The 16,887-nt window shown below is 40.4% G+C and overlaps 1 protein-coding gene across 3 annotated transcripts in view; it reads right to left on the bottom strand.

Moving 5' to 3' along the window:
• Positions 1-16,841, bottom strand: part of LOC127668459 (probable ATP-dependent RNA helicase DDX60) — a 124,996-nt gene extending 108,155 nt beyond the window's left edge. For 2 of the 3 annotated variants that reach the window (XM_052162110.1, XM_052162113.1), the window contains exon 1: positions 16,761-16,841. The gene's annotated coding sequence lies outside the window, so the exon portion shown is untranslated. Of the gene's footprint in view, positions 1-16,155; positions 16,389-16,760 lie in introns of all 3 variants that reach the window. The other variant, XM_052162111.1, reaches the window with a different exon arrangement.
• Between the last annotated feature and the right edge of the window lie 46 nt (positions 16,842-16,887).

The raw sequence follows: 16,887 nt of genomic DNA, 5'->3' as shown, positions 1-16,887 counted from the left end.
CTGTGGAAAAACCCAGGCATGGCTCATATTTCTCTTCATATAACTAGCATTAGGGGATGAAGGCAAACAGCTCTCAGGAGCCCACTGCCTAGTGAGTCTCACTAAACTAGCAAGCTTCTAGTTTCATTGTGGATCCTGTCTGAAGGCAATAAAAAAAAAAAAGAATAGAGCAAAACACTCACTCAGTTGCCTCCTTGGTCCTCAAAATGAATATGCAGGACATGTGGATGCATTCGTACATATGCATGCATCACACATACAATAACACACAAACATAAGCACACACATACACACATTGTAGCTTATGCAGCAAGATAGATTATTAAGGTATTCTCTGATCTCAGAATCTTGAAATAAGGCTACAAGCCAAGCAAATATCAGTAACTCATTTGTGGTCCACCTTAATTTGACTGGCTTTGAGACTTACAGTAAGCCATGTAATGTAGATTCTTAAATGTGAAAGGCTAGAAGTCAAACACAAGGTCTCAAACTACATCTGAATATATAGGTCACTTGCTTATTAATGATAAAATGGGTCACTGGGACAAATGACCTGCTTGGATGCAGAGAAACCACATCAAGAAGAGAACTAAATATATAACTCTGAAAATTACTAATCATTAATAAATTTCAGGAGACTGCCAGGATGACAAATTTTTGAGGGATAGCCAAATGCTCAGATGTCTGCTGTATAGCATGTCTAGGTTTGTAGACTTTATTATGTGATAGATAGATAGATAGATACACAGATAAATAAATAAATGTGTGTATGTATGTGTGTGTGTGTGTGTGTGTGTGTGTGTTAGAGAGAGAGAGACAGACAGACAGACAGACAGACAGGGATTTCAGTGGACAGAGAGAGAAGCCAAAAGTCAGAGATTTCTATCCCATAATATTAAAACAGGAACATACAGTGGTGAACCAAACATAGTAACAAATATTAAAATGAATGAGAATATGTGTCTGTAAAAATGATCAAATCTGAAGAAAGAAGGAATGACTTTGACACAGGATTTTTAAAAACCACTTGGGCCAGGCAGTGGCCACACGCCTGTAATCCCAGCACTCTGGGAGGCAGAGGCAGGGGGATTTCTGAGTTCGAGGCCAGCCTGGTCTACAGAGTGAGTTCCAGGTCAGCCAGGGCTATACGAAGAAAACCTGTCTCGAAAAAAACTAACAAACAAACAAATAAACCACTTGGGTATAGAGAGATTTTAATCCAGCAACAGGGCTGCTTTGGCAAGAGATCACATCCCAAGTAACTTCTAGGTCTATATGATCCAGCCAGAATGCAAACATGTCCTGGAATACTTTATGATCTGGCTAAAACACAGACTTGCCATTAGAATACACCTTTAATCCATAACAATGAAGGTTAAGTTTGCAGAAGGAAGCAGCTATATCCGAAAGTGACATTTAATGGGGGGGGGGGGCAGACAAAATGACAAATCACAGAAAGATCTGACAGAATGAGTCAGTGATAGGTTACACTCAATTCACACAAGAACAGCATAGGAAAGAGAAGCTACTTAAGATCGGCCGGAGAGAGAGAACTGGGGTGTGGTGGTGTGTGGTGTGTGTGCAGTAGTCTTACAGAGCCAGGCTGCAGAGAAGCCAGAGAATGAGAAGCAGCCAGACTAGAAAAGACTGCCAAAGTTAGATAAGGCCAAGCAGAGCGATTCAGAGACATCAATTCAAGCCAAGGGAAGAAAAGTTGAGTCAGAAAGAATGGAGAGGAGTTTGAGCCAGAACACCTGAGTTCAACCAGCCAGCCTGAATTCAGAAAGAGCTAGAAAGGGTGAGCTTCCTCAGGAGCGAGTGTTGGAGCCTGAAGCATCCCATGCCTGGCTGAGCAGACAGAGGCTTGAAGCTTTGTCGAGCATGTGTGATGCCTTGGGTTTTGTGGTATTGATTGCAAATACCACAAATAGAAAATATCAAAGAATAAAAAGGTCCAGGCTTCCAGAAGATTGGATTGTAGAGAAGCTAGAAGTTTCCAGGCCTAGGCCTAGGCCTAGACAGAGACACTCTGGACTCAGCCCGAGCCGTGTATTTGCACAGCTTGGGTGTGACTCTCACCTCATCCCTCCATCTGAGGAAATAAAAGCAACATTTACACACACACACACATAACACTCATTTTTTTTAATGAAAAGTTTCAAGAATGGATAGTGTCCAATTCTATATTATAAAACACTATAAGGCAATGAACAAGTTCCTATATATTCACAGTATGCATGGTAGGTGGGCAGTAGCGGTGGGAAAAAAACAAAACAGAATGACCATGGTAAATCTAGACTGTTTTATTGAACTGTTCTAACAAAATAAAGAGCCAAATTATAGCATTTAAAAAAAATAGTTTGACAGTTCATGCCAAACAAATTAACATGCACATATCTATGACTACAGAAACTAAAACCACAGAAACTGTTTAAAGAAATGTCTTAAAGAATTACTACATTGAAGAAAGCAATATAGTTTTAATTAAGGAGTCATAACTATCAATGAGATGCAGGTGCCTGCTGCTACAGCACTACTTTTAAACTAGCCATGTTGTGGTATAAAACCATTTGTTTTTAATTTTACAATTAAGAGATTCATCCCACAGCCTGCCTGCCTGCCTACCCTCCTCTCACTACATTATGTAAGAGCTTCCCTAGTTAGGTCTGTAACAAATTACATGCAATCCTTAATATCCACTTATCAGGGAGTACATACCATGTGTGTTCTTTTGTGACTGGATTACCTCACTGCAATCCTTAGCGAACAACGGAAGTCCCAACCATTATCCTACCCCTCCTTCTTCCCCCTCTTAAGTGGCAAGTTATGGAACATAGAATCAGTTATTTGTATTCCTGTAATAATTAGTAAATGACTATGAATGCTCATGCATTCCTGCGTGCGTACATGACTATGTGTGCATGTGCGTGTGCGTGTGCGTGTGCGTGTGCGTGTGCGTGTGTGTGTGTGTGTGTGTGTGTGTGTGTGTGTGTGTGTGTTGTGTGTGGTTGTGTGTGTGTCCTGGTTCTCAATAATTTTTGTTAGGGTTAATGATGTAGCTCATTGATTGAGCCTTTACCTAGTATGTGTGATGCCTTGGGTTCAATTGCCAATACCACAAATAGAAAATATCAAAGAATAAAATGAGCCTGCTATAATCTCAAGTTGTTAACATGGATACCACATGCAGGTTGTCTGATACCCCACAAACGCTAATGTAAAGAACAGTTGAATACACAATCTAGGCTTTGTTAAGAGAGGTGGTGATCTGATGAGAGAGCTTGTTCTCACCGTAAAAGCAATCTGTCTTCCATCTCAGGCCTTATAGAAAGGACAAAAGCAGGTGATCATTCCAGAGCTCAGGTCTGCCTCTCTAATTAGGTCAACCGCACTTCTTAGACATGTGGCGTGTGTATCGTTCTGGTTCACAACACTTGACCTACACCAGTTCTCTGGCCATCAGAGTTCAGCCACGTCTTATAACACTGACACTAGTTAGCATCTGCCAGTATCAATCCTACCTGAACAGGGGAGTCAACTCAGAACAAGCAAGTCCTAGCAGTGTGTACATGCCAAGCTGTTAAGAACATGTGTACATAGACTGCTTCCTCAGATATGGAACACAACAGTGCCTGTGTAGTCTGAAGAAGAAAGTGGCTGTATCCATCCACATATACCCATCATCCTCCACCGTCAGTGATAACACTTTCATCTGTAATAGCGGCTTCTTAGGAAAGATGGCAAACTGCCACTGTGGCCCCTAATCAGCTGTCACATGTCTTATTGCCAGCACCTCACTTCCAGAAGATCCTGCTATACTACTCCTGGGCATATACCCAAAAGATTCCCCAGCATGTAATAAGGATACATGTTCCACTATGTTCACAGCAGCCCTATTTATAATTGCCAGAAGTTGAAAAGAACCCAGGTATCCCTCAACAGAAGAGTGGATGTGGTATATATACACAATGGAGTACTATTCAGCCATTAGAAACAATGAATTCATGAAATTCTTAGGCAAATGGATCGAGCTAGAGAATATCATACTAAGTGAGGTAACCCAGACTCAAAAGATGAATCATGGTATGCACTCACTAATAAGTGGATATTAACCTAGAAAACTGGAATACCCAAAACATAATCCACACATCAAATGAGGTACAAGAAGAATGGAGGAGTGGCCCGTTGTTCTGAAAAGACTCAGTGAAGCAGTATAGAGCAAAATCAGAACTGGGAAGTGGGAAGGGTTGGGTGGGAAAACAGGGGGAGGGAAGGGGACTGATGGGACTTTCGGGGAGTGGGGGTCCAGAAAAGGGGAAAGCATTTAAAATGTAAATAAATATATCAATAAATTCAAAAAAGAAAGAAAAAAAGAAAAGAAGAGAAAACTCTCCAGTGCATCTCTAGGCCTATCTCAGAGTACCACATGAAACAAGAAACAATTATAGCCAAAGACACGATGATTAGAAAGACTAGAGAGGCTTCTCTGAGAGATGTAAGATGCTGAAGCCAGGGGATAAAAGATAGATAGAAACAGAAATGACCCTCTCTTTTCTTTGAACCCGAATCAATATTATGAACAATCTTAACTTGATGTAGTACGTAAACAATTGTTAGCAAATCCTATGAAGTTTCTCCTCTCTTGCCAAGGCCAAGGTGATTAATATTTATAGTCTGCCCCTGTCCTTATATCTCTGGACAATTTCCCATGAAGATATTGTTGGTTAGCCATCTGATTATTTAATCCCTACTATTCCTGCTACTTCAATGACTTCTCTCTTGGTTGATGTAACTAATACCTTTTTGTGTGAGTGTAGGAAGGGGTGGAGGTGATCAATGTTGGTAATTCAGTGCCAATGAAACCTGAAACCCCTTTTAATTGTTTCAAATTTTGACAGCTGAAAGATACAGATGGCTCTTGGGCTAGCTACATCTGAACTGCACTCCTGAGTTTAATTATGTCTGTCCCTTGGATAATAGTCTAGAATCTTCCAAGTGAAGGCCAGGTTCTTCTCATAGGGGCACTGTTCTGTAGAAAGTCAACAGACAGCAATTACAAAGATTGAGAAGTAGAACACAAAATAAACCAATAAATTTAAAGATTTTATTAAAAATATGAAAAAATACTTATTGGAGATCTATCTATCTATTTTTGTGTAGTAATAGCCAAAACTGAATGATGAAAGATATAGAGGGAATCTTTTGTGCAGTGTATGGAAGTATCACCTGTCAATGAAAAAAAAACCTATGGCCAATTAGCTGAGGCAGAACTGGAACATGGAGCATTTGGTAGAGAGAGAGGGGATTCTGGGATAGAGCCAGGTATGGAACAGGAGATTTGTCCCAGAACACTGATGGAGAGAGAAGGTCAAATGAGCCTGAAGGAGATCTCATGAACCTGAGGTAACCCCCATGCGGCAGGACTTAGAATAGAATGAACAGGATAATTGAGTTGCAAGCTAGTACCAGAGCAAGCCTTAGATTTTAGCCTAGACAGGTATTCATAATAATTCATTCTCAGAGTCGTTATCTCTTGAACTTGGGTGCAGATGGCAAAGCTCACAGCTACAAGACTTAAAAGAGACATTAGGGTTTCGCAAGAAGCTCAGTAACTGCCAAAGCAATATAGTTATCCTATCTAGAATAACACTAAAATAGTTGTTTATAAAATGGCATTTCAAAATTTTTTTAAAAACTACTGCATTTCATTTCTTTAAGTGTGTGTGTGTGTGTGTGCGCGCGCACGCACGCGCGTGCGTGCATATGTGCCCATATAAACGTGGAGATTGGGGGACAACTTCTGGAGTCAGCTATCTTTTTCCACATGTGGGTCCCAGAGATAGAACTCAGGTTTTCTCGGGCTTGGCAGCTAGTTCTCTGCTTAGTGATTTTACTGGCCTCATTTAAAAATTTCTAAACGTACAATTAATTAAGCTTTACAACTTTAAAGCTATTTTCCTAAAATTTCTGACAACAGAAAACATAAGTAATCACTGAGCTGATCAGTAACATATAACCTAATTTTTAACAGAGGACTAGTTCCAGGTCTTATAAGAACAGACCTTAGGAGCCGTTAACATGTTCTTTCGAGGATTTCCTATATGAATGCCGGGTCCCCATCGCTCTCCCTTCTCCTCGCCTTCCTCCAGTCCTCCTCTGTCCCTTCCACTCCCTCTCCATTGCACTGGCTTCTCATTCTTCAGGTACAATCCTTTCATACATGAAGATAAGTTTATAAATACACTCTACTAATTAGTAACCTTCAATAGTCATTCAATGCATCCGGGACTTCCTCCTCGTCCTCCAAGCCTCTGCAGCGTCTCTGGCTGACTTCCTGTCAAGCTTGAGAACCTCCTGCCAGTGCCCTCATCTCTCCTATCCCAAATAGGCCTGTCTTTGCCCCAGAACAGAACCTGATTGTACTATGTGACAAAATAGTTCTTCATTTAAAAAAAAAATCCCCCTTTTGACCTATTTTTTAAAACGGAAAGTGTGCCCACTTCACGTTCCATCCTTCTCTCTTCTAATTATTGTTTTTTTCTTATTTTACTTCCTTATTTGTTATATATGAAAAAAATATAACATGGAAATTTTCAAAATGTATTAAAGTTGGAGTGAACCCAACTTTCACTTAAGAGATAATGTAGCAAATTAAGAATATCTGTCCATAGTCAACCACACTGCAAGGCTGCTTTTAGCCCTACGCAGAGTTTCTGGGATTCTGAAAGACTCTTACACATTTTATCTTTCTTAGGATGAGAGTTATAGAATGTTTCATTTGAGAAAGAGCAGCCCAAGATAACAAAGCTTTCAATGACCTTGTACAAGCAAGAAGGGAGAAGGGAAAGAGATACATAGACAACCAAAAATTCTTTTATGCTAACCCTGTAGTTGCAGTTTTGGACACAAAAGACATCTATCTATTCCTCTAGAAATCCGTAGGAGACAGCAAATCGTTTCTGGAGCTTAGAAAATAAAGCAAGGGGATGTCCTGTGGTACAAGATTGGTGAGAGGCTTACTATTCAGCCTAGTAATGGAAGGCTGGACCTGGAGTATTGGTATATTAATTTTGAAAATTAATATATACAGCCATGCCAGCCAAGGAAGCAGCTAGACAATCATCAGCTCTTTACTCTCAATTCTCTTCTCCATTAAATTCCCCAATCTCATACCCAGATCTGTAATACACTGCTGGATGCTGCCTCTCCTTCCTCTCTGCCTCCATTTCCGGGGAACTAAGCAGATGTTACTGGCAAACCCTGCTTTTCTCCCTCCTGTGGACCCATTAGCCCCACTTCCATCCCTAAACGTCAACTCCCAATGCCAAGAAACACATTGTAACATGAACCCCCAATAGCCACACTAGGCAGGCTCTCAGAAGCATTCACTATCAGAAAACCTAGTGCCATCACCCAGAGATAGCAACAGAATACACGGAATGAAGCATCTACCCCACAAAGACAAGACCAGAGATCAGCACCTAGAGTTACAATCATCCCAAATTGTACAAAATGCCAGCGTAAAAAGCATAATCAATAACAACCAGGATAATATGTCTCTACTAGAGCCCATCAGCCCTACTACAGTAGGCCCCGAGATAAGGACTTGCAAATAGCCTGTATGAATGTGTTAGAGGTTCTTAAAAAGGAAATGTGTAAATTGATTAAAGAAATCGATGAAAACACAGTTTTAGAAATTTAAAACAAAACAAAATAATAGTTCAAGACAAACAATAGAAATGAAATCAATAAAGAAAACCCAAAATGAGGAAAAACTGAGGTTGAAAAATTTAGGACTAGAACAGGAACCTCAGAGGCTAGAATCACCAACAGAATACGAGCGGTGAGACAGAGGATCAGAGTCACTGAAGACAGAATAGACGCAATGGATACTCAGCAGTCAAAACAATGCTAAATCTAATGGAATCTAGGCACAAAGCATCCAAAACTTGGGACAATATAAAAATTCAAATTCTATACATAATGGGAATAAAGGAAGGAGAAGAAACTCAGGTCCAAAGTACAGAAAATATTTTCAACAAAATTATAGAAGAAAATTTCCCCAACCTAAAGCAGGAAGTCCTTATCAAGGTACAAGAAGCATAGAGAACACCAAGCATACTAGACCAGAAAAGAACTCCCCCATGTCACATAATAACTACAACATACAGAACAAGGGAGGAATAGTAAGAGATGAAGGGGGAAAAGACCAAACAACCTCTAAAGGCAGGCCTCAGAGAATAAAACCTGCTTCTCAATGAGACTCTCAAAGACAGAAGGGCCTGGAAAGATGTTGGGCAAATGTTAAGAGACCACAGATGCCAGCCCAAACTATACCTAACAAAATTTTTAGTCGAAATACATGGAAAAAACAGACATTTTACAATAAAACCAAATTTTAACAATATCTATCTACAAATCTAGTCTTACAGAAGGTGGGAGAAAACACATCCAAGAAAACACAAGTAATAAATGGTGTCAAACCAAAATATCAAATGAAGGAGAACAAAGAAAACCCACAGCACAACAACAAAGTAACTGGAGTCAACAAACAGGATCACAGTAAGAAGCAATGGTCTCTCTCACTTTCCCAATAAAAAGATACAGAATGGTCTTAAATTCAGGAATGAAATCAAAATAGAAACAAGCAAGCATTTTCAACAGATAGTGCTGGTCAAATTGGATGGCAACATGTAGAAGAATCTAAATAGATGCATCACCCCACACAAAACTCAATTCCAAATGGATTGAAGCCCTCAACAAAAGACCAGATAAACTGAACCTAACAGAAGTGAAAGGAAGAAACATCTTTGGACTGATTGGAACAGGAAAGGACTTTCTGAATAGAACACTGATAGCACAGACATTAAGAACAATTAATAAATGGGACCTCATGAAACTTAAAAGTTTCTGGATGGCCAAGGATGCTATCATTCAAAGTGGCAGCACACAGAATGGAAAAAGTTTTTTTTTAATCAAGTATATATTCAATAGAGAGCTATATCCAATATACATAAACTCAAGAAACTGCACATTTAAAAAAAACACAAAGTAAAAATGGGAACAGATCTAAACAGAGAATTCCAGACAAGAGAGGAAATTCAGATAGCTGAGAAACACTTAAAGAAATGTTCAAAGCAACTTGAAGCAATCCCACTAAAATCAGGGACTAGACAAGGCTGCCCCCTCTCTCCATACTTATTCAATATAGTACTTGAAGTTCTAGGTAGAGCAAGTAGAAAACAAAAGGAGGTCAAAGGGATACAAATTGAAAAGGAAGAAGTCAAATTAATCACTATTTGTAGATGATATGATAGTATACTTAAGCAACCCCCCCCAAAAAAAACAAAAAAAAAAAAAAAAAAAAAAAACTCCACCAGAGAACTCCTACAACTGATAAACAACTTCAGTAAAGTGGCTGGTTATAAAACTAACTCAAGCAAATCAGTAGGCTTCCTACTTCCTACTGTTTATCAAAGGATAAACAGGCTGAGAAAGAAATTAGGAAAATGACAACCTTCACAATAGCCACAAGCAATATAAAGTATCTTGGTGTGACTCTAACCAAACAAGTAAAAGATCTGTATGACAGGAATTTCAAGTCTTTGAAGAAAGAAATCGAAGAAGACCTCAGAAGATGGAAAAATTTTCCATGCTCTTAGATTGGCAGGATTAACAGAGTAAAAATGGCCATCTTGGCCAAAAGCAATCTACAGATTCAATGCAATCCCCATCAAAATCCCAACTCAATTCTTCATAGAGTTGGAAAGAACAATTCTCAAATTAATCTGGAATAACAAAAAACCCAGGATAGCTAAAACTATTCTCAATAGTAAAAGAACTTCTTAGGGAATCAGTATCCCCAAATCAGTATCTCAAGCAGTACTACAGAGCAATAGTGTTAAAAACTGCATGGTATTGGTACAGTAACAGGCAGGTAGATCAATGGAATAGAATTGAAGACCCAGAAATGAACCTACACAATTATGGTCACTTGATCTTTGACAAAGGAGGTACAAACATCCAGTGAAGAAAAGAAAGCCTTTTCAACAACTGGTGCTGGTTCAACTGGAGGTCAGCATGCAGAAAAATGAAAATTGATTTAGTACATTCTTATCTCCATGTACTAAGCTCAAGTCCAAGTGGATCAAGGACCTCCACATAAAACCACACACACTGAAACTAATAGAAAAGAAACTGGGGAAGAGCCTTGAGCACATGGGCACAGGAGAAAATTTCCTGAACAAAACACCAATAAGTTAAGCTCTAAGATCAAGAATTGACAAATGGGACCTCATAAAATTACTAAGTTTCTGTAAGGCAAAGGACACCGTCAAAAGAACAAACCGACAACCAACAAATTGGGAAAAAATCTTTACCAACCCTACATCCGACAGAAGACTAATATCCAAGATATAAAAATAACTCAAGAAAGTAGACACCAGAGAGTTAAATAACCCTATTAAAAATGGGGAACAGATCTAAACAAAGAATTTTCATTTGAAGAATATGGAATGGCTGAGAAGCACCTAAAGAAATGTTCAACATCCTTAGTCATCAGGGAAATGCAAATCAAAACAACCCTGAGATTTCACCTCACACCAGCCAGAATGGCTAAGATCAAAAACTCAGGAGAAAACAGGTGCTGGAGAGGATGTGGAGAAACAGGAACACTCCTCCACTGCTGGTAGAGTTGCAAGCTGGTACAATCACTCTGGAAATAAATCTGGTGGTTCCTCAGAAAACTTGGCATGATACCCCTGGAGGATCCCACTATACCACTCTCAGGCATATACCCAAAGGATTCCCCAGCATGTAATAAGGACACATGCTCCACTATGTTCACAGCAGCCCTATTTATAATAGCCAGAAGCTGGAAAGAACCCAGATGTCCATCAATGGAGAAATGGATACAGAAAATGTGGTATAATTACACTATGGAATACTACTCAGCTATTAAAAACAATGAATTCATGAAATTCTTAGGCAAGTAGGTGGAACTGGTGAATGTCATCCTGAGTGAGGTGACCCAATCACCAAAGAACATACATGGTATGCACTCACCGGCAACTCATTGGCTGATAAGCCAATATTAGCCTAGAACCTTGAAATACCAAAGAAACAACTCACATATCAAATGATGCCCAAGAAGGAAGGAAAGGCCCCTGGTCCTGGAAAGGCTCAGTGCAGCAGTGTAGAGTAACACCAGGATAGAGAAACAAATGGGAAGGAGGTGATTAGGGAACAGGGGGAGGAAAGAGGGCTTATGGGACTTTCAGGGAGGGGGAATCCAGGAAATGGGAAATAATTTGAAATGTAAATAAAGAATATATCGAATAAAAAAAAAGAAATGTTCAAAGTCCTTACTCATTGGGGAAATTCATATTAAAATTACTGTGAGATTTCATCTTACAATAATCAGGATGGTCAAGATCAATTTAAAAAGTTACAGCTCATGTTGGGGAAGATGTAGGAAAAAGGTAACACTCATCCATTGCTGGTGGAAGTGAAAACTCGTACAACCACTATGGAAACCAGGGTGGTAGTTCCTCAGAAATCTGGGAATCAATATCCCTCAAGATCCAGCCATACTCAAAGGATGTATCATCCTACCATGGTGACAACTGCTCAACCATGCTCATTGCTGTTCTATTCATAATAATAGCCCAAAAATTGGAAGCAACCTAGCTTGGTGATAAACATTTTGCACAATGGATCACTACTCCGCTGTTAAAAATAGAAAGTCATGAAATTCACAGCTAAGTGGATGGAATTAGAAAAATAATCATCCTGAATGAGGGAACTCAGACCAGAAAGACAAATACAATATGTATTCACTTATTTGGATGCTAGCTGTCACTGATAGTCATTGATAAGCAGGCTACACACTGTATAACCACAGGGGTTAAGGATAGTGTGAATGGCTAGAATGAAGGTTGTGTTGCCCTAGGAGAAGGAAATAGAATAGCTTGTTATGGATGGATGGCAGGGAATTGGGGTGGGATGGGATTGTAATGGGATGAGGCAAGGGAGAGGAAATGGAGAGGAACCACTAAAACTAAGGAACATTTCATGGGGCGGGGGGGGGGGGGTCAGATGGAAACCTAATACAGTAAACTTTCCTATCACAAACACACAAACACATATATGAAGACAATCTAAATGAATTTGCCAAATAGGGGGGCGGAGTGGAGTTGGAGCTCCAACTTGACATCTCCTGTTTCAAAATGGAGCTTCCATTACCAGGAATGGGTTACATCTAATGGGTTACATCTAGTTCTTGGCCAAGTAAGGCCCATGGGAACACTCAAATAACCTAGGCTATTGCCAAAGCCAACCCTCTTGGAGTCCCCTGAGCCCAAGAGGAGGTAGAAAGAGTGTGAGAGCCAGAGGACACTAAGGAACCAAGGTCTTCTAGACACAATAGGGCTGGAGCACAGGTGAACTCAAAGACTGGCGATATGAACAAGGACCCACATGGGTCTGCACCAGATGGGGCACCAGGGCTGAAAGAGGTGAACATACACCCTCCCTGCCCCCATCCCTAACCTAGAAGCTATCCCTAATAGGCAATCACTTGCAAATAAAGAATTAGTTTCTTTCAGGGGAGTCTCGCTGAGGAAACAATCTACTCTTAAGGGCAGGCTTCACATCCACCAATAGATGGCCACCACACACTCAAGGCATCTTTGTAGGTTCTTTGTCTTGTAATGTTGAGTCAGAACTTTCATCTCCATCTTACAGGTCCTTAGCATATGTATTATGGCTTCTTCTTTGTGTTTCTAAGGGATCCCTGTGTATGGTAAAAATGTATGTCTCTGTGGCTTATCTTCAGGGTGTTTCATTCTGAGCTGGTGATATGAAAAACAGCTGGTAATCACCCTATAATAAATAAAGTGCTCTACAACTCATCCCCAACCAGCCAGCCTCAGAGAGACAGACCAAAGGCCAAAGCTGACAGCCACCAAGAGCTCGCTCTCACCCCACTGGTGCAAACCCTCCTGGAACACTGAGTCTAGTTAGTGTCTGCTAGTATCGACCCAGGACTGGACCGTCAACTCATACCAAGCAAGTCATTAGTAGTAGTATGTGCATGGCAAGCTGTTAATGGTATGTATGTCTAGATCTATTCTACAGCATGAAATACAAAAGCACTTCCATCAAATGAAATATAAAAGTGTCCCTGCCTCTGTTGGACTTAACCGTCTGAGTATTAAAATACAAAAAAAAAAAAAAAAAAAAAGAAGAAGAAAAGAAATTTAGAAGACAGAAGTGAAAAACAAACATGGAAAATACTAAGAAAAAAATGACAGATGAAGAAGTCAAAGTGGATGGGAATAAAATTAGCCAGGTATGTAGTTTTCAAGTACCATGCACTATTATAAAAGAGCTATGTTGTGTGAGATAGATAGATAGATAGATAGATAGATAGATAGATAGATAGATAGATGATAGATGATAGATAGATAGATGATAGATAGATAGATAGATAGATAGATAACTTATGAAAATCTTCTCAAACTAGTGAGAAAAAGTACGATAAGAATAAAAATAACAAAAGCAAAATGCAAAAACAAAACAAAACAAACATACTACAAATGGAGCCATAGATGAGTGAACAGAGGTCTCCACACTGCAGACAGAACATCTAAGTTTTAAGCCTTATTAGCAAACATACTATGCAGCTTTAAGTTATACAATGCATTTACCTTCTTTATGTATCAACCAATAGAAATGCATGAACTGATATAAAAAAATTTGTTTGAAGGGTGTCTTGTAATATTGCTGGATACTTTTATGAGAGGGGAAAAAAAACACGTTTTTAAATTTCTTAAAGAAAATAACTTGAAGCCAAAATTCTATATCAAACACACATTTTAGTTCATTGAGAATGCAAAAGGATATAACCTGTCATTAAAGCATGAGAAATTCCACCAACTATGTATCTTGAATTGTAATTCTATTTAAAGGAAGAGGGGAAATGCAAAAAATAAAGAAAATCAGAAGAGTAGTTCTTGAATTGTAATTCTATTTAAAGGAAGAGGGGAAATGCAAAAAAATCAGAAAACAGAGAAACCGTGGAAGATAAAAAAAATTCAATGGAGCAATGTACATGGTTTACATGTAGTAAGAATCTATTTCCAGTGGTAGCCACAGTAATATAGGACTATATTTTCCAACCAAAACATGCAAACTGCATCTACAGTGAATAGTATTTACATAACCAGGCCAATAAAATTGCTCAGCAGGTAAAGTTGCTCGCCACCCAGCCTGTGACCTGTGGTCCATCCTTGAGACCTACATGAGAGGAAGAGAACACGACCCTCCAAGTTGTCCTCTGATCCCCACAGGCACACTCTGTCTTTAGGAAGTATGCACATATAAGGGCCAGAAAGACAGCGGATGACACAGTAAGTAAAACTATGCTGCCATTGTAGAGGACCAGGTTCTGTTCCTAGAAAGTAGAGAGGCTCACAACAGCCTGTAATTGTGCCTCAAGGGATCCAATGACACTCGACTTCTAGTATATTTGCACTCAAATGCATATTCCCCATACATAGCACACACACACACACACACACACACACACACATACACACACACTTAAAAAAATAAATCAAAAAACTATTTACTGGTTTCTCATTTTTTTACTCACTATGAAAACAAATCACAAGAATTGTCACAAAGTCCTGCAAAACATGATTGACCTTGATACACACATACATGTATGTGTGTGTATATATATGTGTGTGTATATATATGTGTGTGTGTGTGTATATATGTGTATTTAAGTGTATGTATGTATATATGTGTACATGTATGAATATGTGTGTATATGTGTATTTAAGTGTATGTATGTATATATCTGTACATGTATGAATATGTGTGTATGTGTGTGTGTGTGTGTGTGTGTGTGTAGCAACTACATAGGGAGTATTGTTAAAAGATAACTTGACGAAAGAGAAGAAAGGATGCTACATGACTTCTCCTCAGCAAAGTAAATATAATATCTAAAGATAATATATCAGGAACAATTTCTGAAAGCAAAAGTTGTTAAGCTGCCTTTCTGAAAAGGACTATACAAATAAGTTACTAAACACCTTAAGGGACAGTCCCTTCTCTAGAAACCATCTAGCTCATAAAATGAGGGACTAACCAGTAGCATATCACCATTACACAACTCCCAGGGCAGGACCAGAGTAAAGCAGATATTGAGAGAAATGTCTGCATCCAGACTGATGTGGCATCCCACCCACCACCCTTCCCCCCACCAAAAGAAGTCAAAGCCCAAACCTGACTAGAGCTCTAGCGACTGTGACTAATTTACAGGACCTGTAGGAATGTAGACATATTAATGACAGAGTAGGAGATGTCTGCAGCATAATACACACGTAACTCCGGTTCTATATATTACAATGGGAAATTCAAAAGGCATATCCTCTGAACTCAGTACTGTCAGAATTGGCTTCGAATTGTGCTTGAAGAAATCTTTTGTGAAATAAGGAGGAGAAAAGGGGGAAGAGGAGAGATGAGGAAAGGGATGCGGGAAATGTAAAGGAAATGGGGGATATTGGACGGTGTGTGAGCTGCTGATAGAAGGACTGAGTTCCTACAAAGGAACCTGGAGAAGAAGCGCTTCACCACCACCACCACCACCACCACCCCTGTGGGGCCAAATCTTAAGATGCCTCTACAGCTTTGCTCCACGTTTTGCCTTGCATACCTTCCTTCCATGGGGGGGGGGGGGGGGGGCGACGGGCGACACCCTCATTTAACCGGACAGTCTCTGATAATTAGACTGCCAGCATGCTAGTTACAGCAGAAAGCTTTCTATAACCCTGGAAGGCACAGCCACCTGAGAAGTGACCTGGGGTGTGACAATGGAAGGTATTAGATTCTGAGTTGCCCTTAACCAACAACTTGTAAGAAATCAGAGAACTCCAGGCTTCTTGCTGACGCCATCCAACCAACCAAAATGAGCACCCAGCACCTGACTCCGCCCCGGCAGACGCCTTGAGTTCAGGCAGAGGCTATGCTGGGCTTTGCAAAAGCACTTAGCCCGTGTCTAAATAGAATCTGCAAAGTAAAACACCCATTGTGTTTAAAGCAACTCGGTGTGTACTAGTTTGTTATGAGGAAAGAGAAAATCAATACCTGCTCCTTACACGTGAATACATTAATCTCAGGGAGACTAAAACAGGGAGACTGAGGCAGGAGGGTTACTCCAAGTTTGGGCTCCTGTAGGGAGTGCCAGGAAACACAGGCAGACTGCTAGGGGAAGCGTGCAAAGAGTAATGCATAAATGTAAGAGCAACTATATTTCATCTGGGTTCTTCACATTCGGCTTCTAGCTCGGCAAGTCTGGAGTAGGGCCACCGATTCAGCACCTAGGAGAAAAACTATCGATGCGGATGCCCGACTTTGATTGGCTGCGCACATATCCCGATGCCCCTACTTATTGACCCCTATCCCAGAAGCCTCAAGAGACTGAGTCGGTCATCCCACTCACCACTCAGGCCCCTTCCCTCTGTGGTCCATCGAGTACTGGCCCCTGGGTTAGGGGCTTCTGTGCTCCATTGAAAGCTACCCCCTAGTGCTGTCCCCTCAGCTCCGCTTCAGCCCCTATTTCGGGATATTCTGACCTTGCCACGCCCTACAATTTCCCGGGCTAGCACAGCAGCATCCCCCTGGCCTCACCGCCAAGCCCAGACCGGGAACCCGGACCTGCCCTGTGCACGGAGCCGCTGCAGGTACCGTACCGAGTGAGTGCAGAATTGCCCGCGGGAGACGAGAGATCGCTCCGCTCCTCAAAGTGGAACCTTCACAGTCACTCAGGCGGCCTTTTATAGTGAAGGATAGTTTCAGTTTCTCTTCTGCTCCCAGAAG

This window comes from Apodemus sylvaticus, chromosome 18 (assembly GCF_947179515.1).
Source record: "Apodemus sylvaticus chromosome 18, mApoSyl1.1, whole genome shotgun sequence".
NCBI classification, from domain to species: domain Eukaryota; kingdom Metazoa; phylum Chordata; class Mammalia; order Rodentia; family Muridae; genus Apodemus; species Apodemus sylvaticus.
The sequence above is the reverse complement of the archived record's forward strand: the minus strand, read 5'-3'. Positions and strand labels throughout refer to the sequence as shown.